The 14,572-nt window shown below is 34.4% G+C and overlaps 1 protein-coding gene and 2 long non-coding RNA genes across 3 annotated transcripts in view; 2 read left to right on the plus strand and 1 right to left on the minus strand.

The window, feature by feature from the left end:
* LOC126926986 (A disintegrin and metalloproteinase with thrombospondin motifs 3-like) overlaps positions 1-14,572 on the minus strand; it is a 118,387-nt gene that overhangs the window by 62,751 nt on the left and 41,064 nt on the right. The gene's annotated exons all lie outside the window — the stretch shown is intronic.
* LOC126926999 (uncharacterized) lies at positions 1,645-2,491 on the plus strand. Its single transcript, XR_007715061.1, has 3 exons — positions 1,645-1,689; positions 2,171-2,302; positions 2,385-2,491. It is a non-coding gene; the product is annotated as an uncharacterized LOC126926999 (long non-coding RNA).
* Positions 2,494-4,486, plus strand: LOC126927021 (uncharacterized). Its single transcript, XR_007715088.1, has 2 exons — positions 2,494-2,593; positions 2,672-4,486. It is a non-coding gene; the product is annotated as an uncharacterized LOC126927021 (long non-coding RNA).

The following is a 14,572-nucleotide window of genomic DNA, read 5'->3' on the forward strand; positions in this document are numbered from 1 at the left end:
AAATCGAAAAGCCCAATCTTCAAACAGAAACATTATTAAAGATCTTCCAGAAACAAAACATGCATGAGAGAGAAGGCACAGACTTTGTCATAAAACAATTTGATGGAAGGCAAAAAGCCACAGATTGGAGTATGAAATATTCATATTTCACATACGCATCCCTTCCATACTCTAATATGAGTATGAAACCGAATACGAAAAATACGAAATCCAAACTGATGAAAAAAGGATCAAGAATTTGAAGAAATATTTGGGAAAAACAGCATCAGAATGGTACCAAGCAAATCTGCTGAAGGATGAAGAATACAACTGGGAAAATTGGAAGGTGGCAGTTCAAAAAGCTTCTGGCAATAAAGGTTGGTCTGCAGTACGATACACTTATAACTTTAAATACATTTCAGGTTCATTCACTGAATATGCCATAAAAAAGGAATGATTAATATTGGAAGTAAGGAGGAAGACTTCTGAAGAGACAGGGATAAATCTAATTGTTATTGGATTACCCATACACATTCAAGATAAAATGGATAAAGAAACAGTACAATCAACAAATGAGTTAATCGGATTCTTGGGGCAATATCAGACGAAGGGAAAAAAAACACAAGGGAGTAACGCAAGATTGGACAGAAAGCCAGAGCCACTGCCCAAGAAACAACCTTGTGTGATTTATGAAGCACTGAATTTCCCAGGTCGATTTCACCCAATAACAACTCACCAAAGAAATACATGCACATACTCATCGATCATTTTTCAAGGGCTGTTTTTATGTCCACATCGAAAACACAACACACAGAAGATATCATAAAACTTATAGACTCGACAGGAGAAACTGATTGCATAAAAATTATCCTTGCAGACCGATACCCAGTAATGACATCCAAAGAAATTCAAGAGTATACGAGGAAAAGGAACATTAAATTAATTTTCACCTCGACAGACTGCCCATCCTCCAATGGACTGAACAAAAGGGTAAATCAAACATTAGTAAACAGGATCAGATGTAATTCAGACGAAAATAAGAGAAACTGGACAAAAATCACAGAAGAAAGCGTAGAAGAAAACAATAACACCAGACACAGTGTAACGGGGTTTGCCCCAAATCATTTACTGAATGGAAAAATGATTGAAATCGTCCCTAAGGAAATAATGGTGAATAAGATAAACCTAAAAAGAGACAGAGAAGAAGCATTCAAAAACTCAACAAGAAATTTCGAAATCAACAAACAAAAATACGATAAAAAAAGAAGAGAACACGAATTTAAAATCGGTGATATGGTCTTCACCCATAACGGAAAAAAAATGAATAGAAATAAGCTGGAAGAAATTAGGAAAGGACCTTTCATAATTCTAAGAAGGATTTCAAACTCCATATATGAAGTGGATAACGGTAATCGGGGATCTGAAGGGAATCTGTTTCACTCCCCATTCGAGGGGCGGTGTAAACTCCCTAGAGTTCCTGTAGGATAGGGATTCTTTTTGTTTTACGGGTTGCACGACAGGCTGTGTTTCACGGACAGACCTTCTTTTATTTTATGGACGACCATTTTAAGAAGCAAATTTTTCGCGAACGGACGGACAGACAGTTACATTAGAGACAGACAAGGTTACAGAATAGTTATTTAAAATTTTAAAGACTGAAGAAGGAAGATCGGTAGCTCAGGACGTTGAAAATCGATTCTCGATTTTCAGGTAAACATTGTACTAAAGACTTTTTATTTCCCGTTTATATAATTACTATTTAGTGTTATAGACGCATATTAATTGTTGTTTATTTTTGTATTTTATTATTTACTCCATAATAAAAACTCGATTTTCAGACTACAGAATAGATTCCTGAATTATCCCCGGATTACGATCTTACATATATGTACATATTTGTATATATATATATATATATATAGAGAGAGAGAGAGAGAATGTTACAAGGAAGTAATCTAAAACTCCGTAAATTTGTAGTACATGTTTAATGAGAGAAGTATAAAATATCTGATAAGCGTAGATCCAATAATTAATCCTATTTATTTGATATACCGTACTTTTTATTTAACATTTAAATCGAACGTTTAAATCGAACCCTCGATAGAATAGATAGAATAAACGTGTCCAATAAAATAATCTCCTCCATCATCTGATTTGAATCCAACGAATTTTTTTTTATGAATACACATAGAGAGAAATCTACCTATTGTGGACACACGTACAAATCAATAAATAATGCATGTCGTGGAATATCGGCTACAGAAGGAATAAATAGAGAATTATGTATTATCCACAGATGGCAGTTATACAGTGACTACGAAAGGTATTTAAATAATATGAATATAAATACATGATACACGTATTAAACTTGGTATTATTTAATGGTACTTTCATACGATTATAAGGATTTGATTTGAAATATAAAAGCTGATAGGAAAACGGTTCATTGGAAAATATGGACACGCGCAAATATTTTCTCGTGCCCGCAGTATATTAAAACAGAAAGTCAAATATTTCTTATCAATGGCGAAGGATATTTTTCTCTTCTTCTTGACCCAGCAATTGGATTTCATCAATATTATATAACGTTGATTAAAATTTACTTTTCTCTCGAGTGAGTACTATAAGATCACAAAATGACATAGATCTTTTCTTTGCAACTTGCTGAATATAAAACTGCGTCCTTTTACAGGCAACCATGTATATTCCAAGCGTGATGAAGGGATTAGATCATCGTATCGTAAATTATGCTTACTTCCAACCCCAAAGGCAGACTTTCTATGTGCTTGTCTCTTTGCTTCGAGGGCCAGCGAACTCTTCACTCTATATGACAGAAACAGCCTAGAATCCAGGGGGAAATTTGAAAGTCAATCAAGGAAGGAACTGCAAGATGGACAGAGCAAGGTCTCGTAGAAATGTATGTGAGATTCGTTTCTCGCAAATTACGAGATACGGAAACGTTTAAAGTCATCTACAGGCGGAAATCTGTTCAAGACAGTCGCGGTAATATTTCGACGTTATATTTCATACGTTAAGCCAGCTATTATTTAAATATGTTCTTTGAAATTAAGTAAAATCAAAGTAGCTGAAAAAGTACAGCTGATAAAATTACGTTCAAAACGTGAATGAACAATAATTTTTACTTTCGTTACGCTGTTGTTATCGATTATCCATTATTTCTTATGGCAAGAAATGGGAACGTGCTTAATTTACGATAAAAACGAGAAACAATACGTAAAATATTTTTCACGATAAATTATTTTCATATTGTTTGAAATAATTGTACGCTTCCGCGATATAAGTGGCGGATGTAATTGAACAAGAATCATTTTTGATAAATGTAACAGATATATACCGTATATATATGCAAAATATATTGTAACGTGTTAATTCATAAAGTTACGTAAAATTATTGGAAATCTATGTACGTAGGTATGTTTAAATATTTCATTCATGTTTTTATTCCATTGAATTGCAAGTTATATAAAATCATTTCATTAATAGTATAGTTCAATGATATAAGAATTGCGAATTAAGAATATTGTTTATTAGTGATATAAATAATTAAATTAGTAATAATGTATACTTAACACGTTCTTGTATTTTGTTATTAAGGTAGAGTTAAATGGTTAAAGAATTAAAATTATTTTGCTCTTCTTTCAAAATTATTTCAATCTCAATCTCATGTTTTAGAAGGGAAAACTATAATTTTTGTTCTTAAAACATATCATCCCCTAATAGTCTGCGTTCGAATCATGATTATTCTAAAAACCACTATGATTGTGTTATTGAAACAACGTCATCAACTAGTTTCTTAAACTATGTAGATGCTATTGAAACAAACTACGTACATGCATAGTAAGTTTATATGAATATTAAACATAAGAAACTTCGTTTGACTTGATTTGGCTGAAATCAGCTTGTCGAAGTGCATCATAGAAATAAGTCACGTCGATCAAAGTTGTAGCGCAATATCTATTAGACTGTCATTAAAGTCATCGTTGATACATTAATAGATGGTATCATACAGTTAAACGACATGTCATAATATTCTTTCATCTAAACCATAGTAGCAACAGACTGTTTCCTACAGACTAGAGGTATTTCATGGGACGATCATATAAATTCTTAAATACAATAATGTATAATACACATACGTACATACATGAACCAAGTCTGTAAGCATAATCTATAGACTATAATAAATACGTGAAACATTTTGAATTCTGTATTAGATTTGAAGAAATCTCGAATAAATCAAAAGATATTAAATACTACAAAACTGTGAGCATTATTAAGGATTAGGATGTGATTTTTTGAAAGATATAAATATAATTTATGAATAGTTTCAAAGATGAAGGTGAAAGAAATCTGTAACAAGAATTAGTCCCTTAAGGAAACGTTAATTACTTTGTTACTGTAGAAACACTTGTGGATTCTTCGTTATAAAACTAACAATTATCTTTTATCTAAAGGATATGTTATAATACAAAGATCCTTAAAATTATTCGATGGAATATCCTATTGATATTAATGCTGATTACCTACTTTTTAACCTATCATTTACAAAGAACAGTTTATTTATCGAAGCTATAAACTTTTTTGCCCGCTTCAGAGCTTTCATCGACGATTTATGACGTACATGGTGCAATAATGCCTAATGCGATTCTCTTTAATATCCCATATTGCATACATTCTCGTACCGATTACACAAATTGTTTGAATTCAAGAAACATGAGATCACTATACCGGTATAAATTTGTTATTTACTTGATCTGAAATATCCTTTCAAGTTTGAAGTGAAATTGAAATTCTTTCAAATAATCTTTGACTTAAAGATGTTATTTATAGCTTCGCGTTTATCGATATTGATTCCCTAAATTTAACTGATTTTACATGTATATTTATTTTACGATTTAAGCATTACATGTTAGTTTAAGTATCATTTACATACCAGCTACTTGAAATCCATTTAATTTCATGTAACAACTAATTACAGAACAAGGTTTAATTTTTACGCTAACTAAGCTCAAAATGTCCATGAAGCATGATTTGTTTCTGGAAAGTCATTTAACTATTTTAACTAACGAAATGTATAACGAAAACTATCGATTTTCAGAACTTTATAATATAATGGAATCGTTTTACATATTTGCGGACAAACAACACAACAGTTTTCGTCTATGAATACGAAACAAAAAATTTAAATAAAAATTATATTAATCCTTTCGGTACGAGTTGTTTTTTAACATCGATAGTACGTATAAAGCAGTAAAGCATGTGCGTGACCTGAATACATTTCCGGTCTTTTTATAACGATTGTGAACAAATAATGTAAAACTATAACTTCAAAACTATAACGTATGTTTCCAGATAAAGAAAATAATCACAGACTTCGCTGGATGCATAAGCATTCATAGACAACATCAATGGAATTTTTTCTGATGAATATGTACTTCTCCTGTAGGAAAGTATGAGATGACTCGTTTGTTTGTAAGAAATGTTCAAGAGCAGTTATGAAATCATTTACGGATTTCACTACGTTTTACATATTCGAAACTTTCCATCTTTGCATTTCTTTTCTGTCTCCCCTTTCTCGTGAATACTTAAATACATGATTTTTTCAAAACTTCACAAAAATAATCGTAAGAATCTATTCTATTTTTTCTCGTATATTTCTTTGTTTGGAAAAAGGAATAATTTATGACTTGTAATTTGTAAAATTACGCTAATAATATCAGTTTACTTGTACAAGATGGCCACCATACACATATTTGTCACATTAGAAAATATAGACCTAACCAAACAGGAATATTACACATTACAAGTTAACGTACATATATATGTAGTATCTATTTACAAGTATCGCAGATTACCTCTTGAAAAGTAAGAAAACATAAAGACTAAAGTAAAGTTGTAAATCTAAACTACAGTTCAAGTTATACAAGGCATGCAAAGCTTCTCTTGAAACGTTAGGTGCGTACTTCGATATACAATATAAAGAAACATAGCCCGCGAGAAAAGCTATATAGTACATACCATACAGATCCCTCGCCATAACTTTGTCAATATGCGCAACGAAATCGGTAATTTTCGCGCCACCACTCAAACACCGTTTCTCTCGCTTTGGATAATTGAATCAAATTCAGATCGTCCATGTTTACCCCCTCACATAACTGACATCGGCCGTCCGTGGATCCAACGGAAGGATTTTGAACGTTGGAGAATGCGTAACGGTGATTGGCTATTGAGCTCGGGGGTCGATCGTATAAAGGGACGCCGGGTCGCAACGAGCCTCACAGTACCGCTTCGACTGTGAACGCGATAGGAATTGGATCGTCTATTTTACAAAGGTCCTTTATCTTTTGCAACAATTACATTCGAATGTCTTTTCAAGCGCTAACGACATAATCGACGTTTGGTAAGCGATTAGTAACTGCGAATTCGTAAAATTCGTGGATAATTCTCGAGCTGTTTCGTGCGTACGCGATATTAAGTGGCACGCAAACAGGTGCACCTATTCGCGTAGCGCAAGAAATGTATCACGGAGGTCGTTGCAGGTAATATCCATCGACAGACGGGACAATTCGGGTGCACGATCTACGCCTATGATTGTGCAGTAGGGCATACTCTTCTCGACCACTTGTCTGGCGCCAACCACCACTATTGTCTCGCGAAGGCCAAGCTGTAAATCTTCGTTGCTTATACCGTTTTCTTGGTGAGTGTTAATTTTTTACTTATTCGATGGTATAATAATACCGTTATTACGAGGTAAAAGTTTTTGGATGTGTGATTTCTTGATTGAAGAGACGCTATCATTATTAAAAGTTTGAATATCCCGCCACTAGCGAGGGAAACATAATACAGAATGATTCTTTCATTTGCTTACATTCGATTTGTTAATTTTACTCTTATTCTCCTTTTTAATTCGTAATTTAATTGTGAGGACATATGCTATGGAGCAATTTTTGTTACTTTTAGCATCGTTGCTTTATTTGTTAAGACTGTTGAGCAATACGATCGTTTACTTTATTTACTGCCTTGTTTGCTATTATTTTACTTTTAAAGACAGGTATTTTGGAAATATAAACTTATACATATTGGTATAATATTGATATACTTGAGATAAGCTCGTTTATGCTGTTGCTGTTTAGGATCGTTTATTCATTAAGGTCATTGTAATCATATGACAACGAGAACTAGTGTAAAATATATAAAATGTATAGTTCTATTTTAATAATCAATTTTTAGTGTCTTTAGCGAAACGAATTGATTCGTATTAAAAATGTCGTTTAGTGAATAGGAAAATAGGACACTGAAGGTTTAACTAATTTAAAAGGATTTAGTTATTGAAGATAGTACTTGCTGAGCAAATGGATCGCTAAGTTGTCATAATGCTACAAATGATACACGCTTGTTAAATGAAAATCCATCGACTTTTCATTTTTCCATTTGTTTAAGAAATATGTTATCCTATTAGTTTATTCCATTAATTTTTATAATGATATATGCAAACAAAAGTGTATAAATAATAATATGCAAATAATTTTTTAACTTAAATGTCACTTATTTAATGTTTTATAGAATGATATAAGTATACTACTGATAAAATTAATTAATCGAGAACGGAATTAATGCTGTTTATTGTAATCAGAAAGAAAATGGATTAAGGAGCGAGAAGATTTCGAACGTAGCGAAATTATTTGTTGATTGAATATCTTCTCCTACCTGACAAGCAATGCGGGTTATTACAAGTAGTTTTTACTTAATTTCCAATTAGTTATCGTATCTATAAGGTGTTGTCAAAGTTTTGGTACATAAATTTAGCTTGCATCGTATTGTACCGATTTATTTATATATCCTTTTTTATATGATTTATGTTATTGAGCTAGGATTATATTAAATTATTAATAAAATGAAAGAAAAATGGAAATTAAAATTAAATAAAATAGAATTGCATTAAATAAGAAATAGAAATAAAGTCGAACTAAAGCAAATTCAATTAAATTATTTCTTTTTACTTGCCTATGGGATTCTGGGATTATTAAAGTTCCTATTACGTACTCGTATTCCCGCTAATTCTTAAAATGAATTGACTATGAAATGAATGAGACTATTTCTCCGATTATATTAAATAGGCAATATCAATTACGTGTAATTGAATACATTATTCGAACGTTTTCTACAGAACTCTTGTTATTAATACATTATGGAAAATTTGAAACCAATTCGATATATATATAGAGGTTGCAAGGCATTTATTGCAAACATATGCTTAACGAAAAATTAGTATACAATATTAGTAGTAGTCTCAAACATACAAATAATCGCAGTAAATGTCCTGCGACTCTTACATACATTGTCATACTCGTTTGAAATTGTAATAATACGTTAATCTTGTCACAGTATCGATAGGATATCAAGATATTCTTAATAATATGTCCACAAGGAGTTTGCAGGGATATTCAAATATTTTCGCGAACCACTGTAATTCAGCACAAGAGCAGAAAATTCCAGATTTTTTAGTTCTCGATCAGAGTGAATGTTTATACAAGTAACATTCGCTATCTGTGTCCATATTTACCGAACATTTCTATTAAACCTGCGCCAAGCTCGTAGAATGCCTCAGGTCGTATATGAGATGTCAGTTTTATCAAACGAAACGGGACCAGCTAATGTTTAATCTCGTAAACTGAAGTTGCCAGCAGAAAAGTACGGCTCTATATAGTAATTGGTGAAGACCGTGAAACGCGAAAGATGAGAAAGAAACAAAAGGCGGGGGATACGACGAATCATGACAATCCATTTTATTTTCCAGCCATCGATTAACGGCCAACGTTTAATTTCATTTCTTTCGCAAAACTCAATTAGAATCGTCGCGACAATCGCTAGAAACCGCAGGCAAATCTGCCAACGTATCGATCGTAGCGGACGCCAATCCCTCTGCGTTAAATGAAATAACGAAATTCAAGATGTAAATTTCACGAAACTTTTCCTCTCGCATTTGTTCGCCAGTCGATGCTTCAAATACTACAGAATATAGCTATTTGCTTTTTGCTGGAAAGCTGAGCGCTATTTCGCTTATACGTGAAACAGCGAGAATTAGGTATTTCAAAGACACTGTCTATGGAAATCGCTGAAAATTCCAGCCATTTAATTTCACACTGACCTACTCCTGTTTTTTAAATACTTTAGAAGAGGGCGCTACTCGTTACCATTTTATATAGCCATGAAGCGTTTAATCCTCGAAGGAGGATAATCTTAACAAGATACATCTCGGAGAGATGAATAGATATCGGAGATGAATAAAAGTTTTTCGATTCTTCATATTTGATTTTTTAAGTAAAACTTTCCGTTGATCCTGGCTTGAATCTTCTACTTTTTCGTGCACCCAAATGCTTATTATTAGATGAGAGCGATAGGAAGGTTTTTCCTGTTTCGCAACATTAAAGACAGCAGGAAACGAGCTAATAAAATTGAAGTCACTTAGCCCTTAATATATTTAATATGAGTAATTTTTTAAATATAGCCATCTATTAGCGTGCGTTTGAACTTTGCGTTTTTCTTTTTCGCGCACCTGAACGTTTTTTATTAGACTGAGTGGGACACGTACCTAGGAAGCTTTCCGTGCTTCGCAACTTCAAAGTAAACAAAGGACATTTGACAAAGTCAACAAGCGACAAGTTAATAAAATTGAAGTTAAGATAGACAGAAAGATAATACGTATGTAGTACCTCTGTGGAAGATAATATAAAATGGAAACGTATTTGACGCAACAGAAATATCTTTCTGCAAATATAGGAGACGAGGAATCAATTTAGCAAAATAATTAAATAAAGTTATTGACTCGCGAATTACACGCATGTAATACCAGATAAAATAACTTTAATAATCTTTGTTTTTTATATTCTCGTGAATAATAATTCTTTAATCGATAGTTCCATGGATATTTAGAATAATATCTACAAATTATTTAGAAATGCATAAAAATCCACGGTTTGTTTAATCGTATAGATACATACATAGATAGGTTGAAGGTTTATTTTGAAAATTCATTAGAAACCTAAGAAGTGAATTTACGAACTGCACAGGCGGATAAGTTTGAACGCGAGGAAGAGTGTGGTTCTTGAGTTCGATGATTTTTCCAAGTAACAGTCTTAATTCACGTGCGAATGTTAAATTGGAAATCTTTTAAGCTTTACGCAAATTATACACACGGTTTACACAATAAATATTTATAGAGGTGAAAATGATCTTTAAAACAATCCTTCGTATTAAAACCAAATATTTGAGTAATTCTTAAGGCGAAGATCGCGTATACAAACATTGAATATATTACATAGAGGAAACGTTGCAGAGTAACGTAAAATAATGTTCGTGATACAATTAAAGGCCGCGTTTAAACTAACAGTTCGATCGGGAAAATTCATTACCTTTTAAAAATTCAAATCCAATTAAACAGAAACCAACGAAATTGAATTTCCGCTTAAAAATCTTGTACAAGCCTTTAAAAATCAACGTATGTACCTACTTGTCGCTCTACAAATGCTCGCCGCTATAAATTTCCCTGTCTTAAAAGAAGTAGAAGATACAAACTATATAAACCACATAATTTTTATCGCTTTATATCACGTTGCTATAATACGTTTTATATCACGCGTAATATAGTTTCTCAGCCACAGTGGCGTTACAAGGGCGAGACCATACGTGTCTTAATGGCGTTGTTTCGTTGATATCGAATAATATCGCGCATCGACGATAGGCGACGCGAAAGAAACGCGCCGAGCAAAATCTCAAAGAGACGCTGACAATGCCTTCGTGTAACGTAAGGGATGAAATGAAAAGTCGAGAACAAGTCTTTTTTCCTTTCCTCGTTCTTAGTCAGTTAAGAAGAAAGCGAGAATGGAAGGGACAGCAGCCATGAAGTATGTACGTTTTCACGTCGGTGCCTCTCATTGTCTGCTGCAACGTTACACTGCGTTTCGTTGAAGATACTCTAGTATTGCGAACCTTTATGGTCAAAGCACGTCGAATAGCCATCAAGCGGGTGTATACGACCTATTTGTGACCCAACAACTAAGCTCGATATTAATTCTAGACCCTTGATCCTTGGCCAATGAGTTCACCTGATTATCGTAATTAAGCAGTTATGATTTTAATCGGTTTACGAACGCTTCGATTTTAAAGTAGGATCGGATATCAAGAACAACAGATTTTAAACTGTCGGATTGCATCCGACGGGACTCGTATTTTCTGCTTCGTCGATCCCGTTTTTATCGATGTTTTGATTCGAAGTTACATGAACATTGCAGATCGTTACGTTGTCGATTATGATAAATCCTGTAAGAATATATTGTATAGATTTGTATTAACATAATGATACATACATAATGATACAAATATTACGCAATACGTGTATCGTACGTATTTCACCTGGATGGTAAAATCAATGGAATTGTGTTTCTACTAGAAATCTTCGTCTCTGACGTATACAGTGGATAGAAAGGCAGGAAATTTGTGAGATAAATTATAATACGTATCCGAACGTAATAAAAACGTCTCGTATAAAAGCAAGTGTTTGTTTATTAGGGCTGTGCTTAATTGCGGAAAAACAGACGCGCGGAATATCTCGTCCGTGGGAATGTACGAACGGTATTGTGTTGCGAAATAACGCATTCGTAGCGTCGTACAAACGTATTGCGTCGTGAAATAACTTGTTCGTGGCCATCGTACGGGCTGTGTATATGCAATATCGTGAGATATCTGTACCATAATTGCGATGCGGTTAAACGAATATATTCAATGATTTCATCGTCGTTATTGCATAATTAGCTAAAGATGTCGACGGTATTTGTTGATGTATTTTTTATCTTGGACTAAAGAGAGAAATATTAGAAATTAGGATTTCCAGTAGTTTCTATCCTATGTAATGATGTATCGATAGATGGATTAATTACAGTGGATTAAACAGAAAACGATGATCATTGAACTCGAACTTGATCTTAAAGCAGTCGTGCGATATGACAACTCTCGATTTTAGCGATTCTTCACTCTTGACTCTCCGGTGGCTAACTGACGATCAACGACTGTGATGTCGAAATATTAGGTCGTTCGAAAAGTTTCTTTCGTTTTATAAGGAAATAATGGATGCACAACATTTTTCGTTTTATATTATTTTATCGAATTACGTATGATCCATTTTGTTCTGTCAAAATAGGTTTCATGTTGTATGAAGATGCATCGTTGTAAAAGACGTGTCTGTAAAAGAAAAACACAACCTAATATATTGATGGCCGTTAGGTCTATCGAAGTTTTCTGATCCTTTCGGTTTGTTGGCATTTCCGCTTTATTGTCTATGTTGTCTGTATGTCGGCGATGATTTTCGCGGTGCTATAATTGAAACCAAAGAAGCCTCTGAAAGAGGATCGTTATGCCGAGGCCTAATTGTATCTCTCGCAGGACTAAGAAAACTAAACACTAGAGAGAAGATGTAAAGTTTTGTTTGAAGTGAGATCCACTTCAACGGTATTAATAACTTTAGAATAAGAAGAAGTTTCGGTGAAGTTGAACCGAAAAATTTGATTTCAACGCAAATCAAACGCTGGTTGGCCGTGTCAAACACGTATCGCCGTATCCACTGTTTTGGTCCGGTTATTTCATGCGTGATGACTGACACATATGCAAAATTGAAAGTCCTTTACAACGTACGTACACAAGTGTCCCGTGTGCTTCTTATCTCTCCTTACGCATAAAACGCTATGTGTATATTTCGAAATATGAGAAACGGTTGATTTGCTGTACAAAGTGCAACGTCACATAATACAAAATGAAATTTATTTTCTTACAACTGAAACGGAGACTCGGTTTATTATCTGTGATTTTTATCGAAAGGTATAACCATACCAGATATAACGTTACAGAATAAAATACGTCGCGAAATACTATTACAGCGTGCTTGGTTTTATTTTCTAATCTTTTTATCCTAACTTTGTCATTTCGCTCGTGCGTGTGCCTTGTAACGTAACGGTAGTAATACAGTTTTTACGTTCACTCGTAGCTTGCAACGTAGTATACTTTATGTTCAGACTGCTGGCCATAAACTCGATTTACAATAATTATCCTCCCTCTTGCCTTGTATTCTCGCTTAATCATACACACACACGCAAAACCTTATTTTTATTATTCTTTTATTTTATTCTTTTTTTGTTATTTTAGCCTCAGTTGCGATATGTAAAAGATTCTTGTAATTACGCTCCATCTAAGTGTTAGCCTTATACCTCTAACGTTATAAATAAATTCTTAATATCGAATCGACATCGCAGAAAAGGTAAAATATGGAACACTCAGATCGGTTAATAGAACAGAAATGTAATTGTTCGCAATCATCGAGATCCGAGCATCAAATTGTTTGACTACTTGATGATCTTATTTGCGTAAATGTACAAAGAAAGACAGACGTCTGTCTCAGTGTGGTTCCGATCGTTCGGGATCTAAATTCAGACCTAAAACTGTAGGTTCATTCTTGGCCATGAGTTTCATAAGACAGTCGCTAACGAGCTCGCTAACCGAAAGGTCTGCGACTGCGACCAAATGCTCTGGAACCGTACGACTTTTAAAACGATAAGGATCGACTACGACGAAGACTGAAAATGCGAAATATATATGTCGGCTAGATGATAGGATTGGGGGTGGAGGTGTTCGATGAATCTTCGTTGATATTGGCCATCGATGCGGTGTAACAATGGTAGAGTTTATTGGCACAAGTGAGTGGTATTACAGCGTTGGTAATTAATCACAATGTTAGATACTCGCGGCGTTATGACAATGGCCTCGGGTCCGGTAACGAATCCGCGGTCAACGGGATGTCGAACGTGTATACTTCGTGGAAGTCTAAGTTATATTCAGGTCGCCACAGAACAAGCACTACGTATCGGAGAATTACTTGTATCGTCGTTAAAATCGTACGATAGAGTGTCTCTCCATCACGGTGACGCTGTCGAGGAAAACTACGATGGGTGTGTCTAAGGGCACCAGATCATCGGATTCGCGGAGAAAAGTCTTCATTCGGAAAGTGAGGGAAATTGGAGTTACTTAGTTGGAGGAAATAGGGGAAGGGTGCTAGCCGCCCTTAAGAGATAGTCGCCATCGGGCCGCGTCGTTCGTGAGAAAAATAGACTTCTCCAATTTTCCCGTAGTTGGAACAAAGGTTGTTTGTCGGTTTGAAGGACTTTCGTTAAATAGATCTTAAGATTTATAGCGGGTCCTCGGGCTAGCCGAACATGTACTGTGGAGACGCATCAACATCTGGTAATCGTCTTACTCGAAGCATAGTCTGCGTGTGGCGAGCCACGGGACAGAAACCATTGAAACGTTTACCATCGTTACCATCGTTTACCATCGTATAGAGTTACTTCCTGCCTTGGTTAAACAAAACGTTCATCCCCTTGACCGCGACTACGTTCGGCGACTGGTTGTCGCCTCGAGCCCGAGCTCATTATCATAAATCTCGAATAAGTACAGTCGGATCGAATGACAACGGCTTTCTCAATACGGCTATGGTGAAATCTAAATTACGGTACTAGGTGTCTTCCCA

This window comes from Bombus affinis, unplaced genomic scaffold (genome assembly GCF_024516045.1).
Source record: "Bombus affinis isolate iyBomAffi1 unplaced genomic scaffold, iyBomAffi1.2 ctg00000068.1, whole genome shotgun sequence".
Classification (NCBI taxonomy): domain Eukaryota; kingdom Metazoa; phylum Arthropoda; class Insecta; order Hymenoptera; family Apidae; genus Bombus; species Bombus affinis.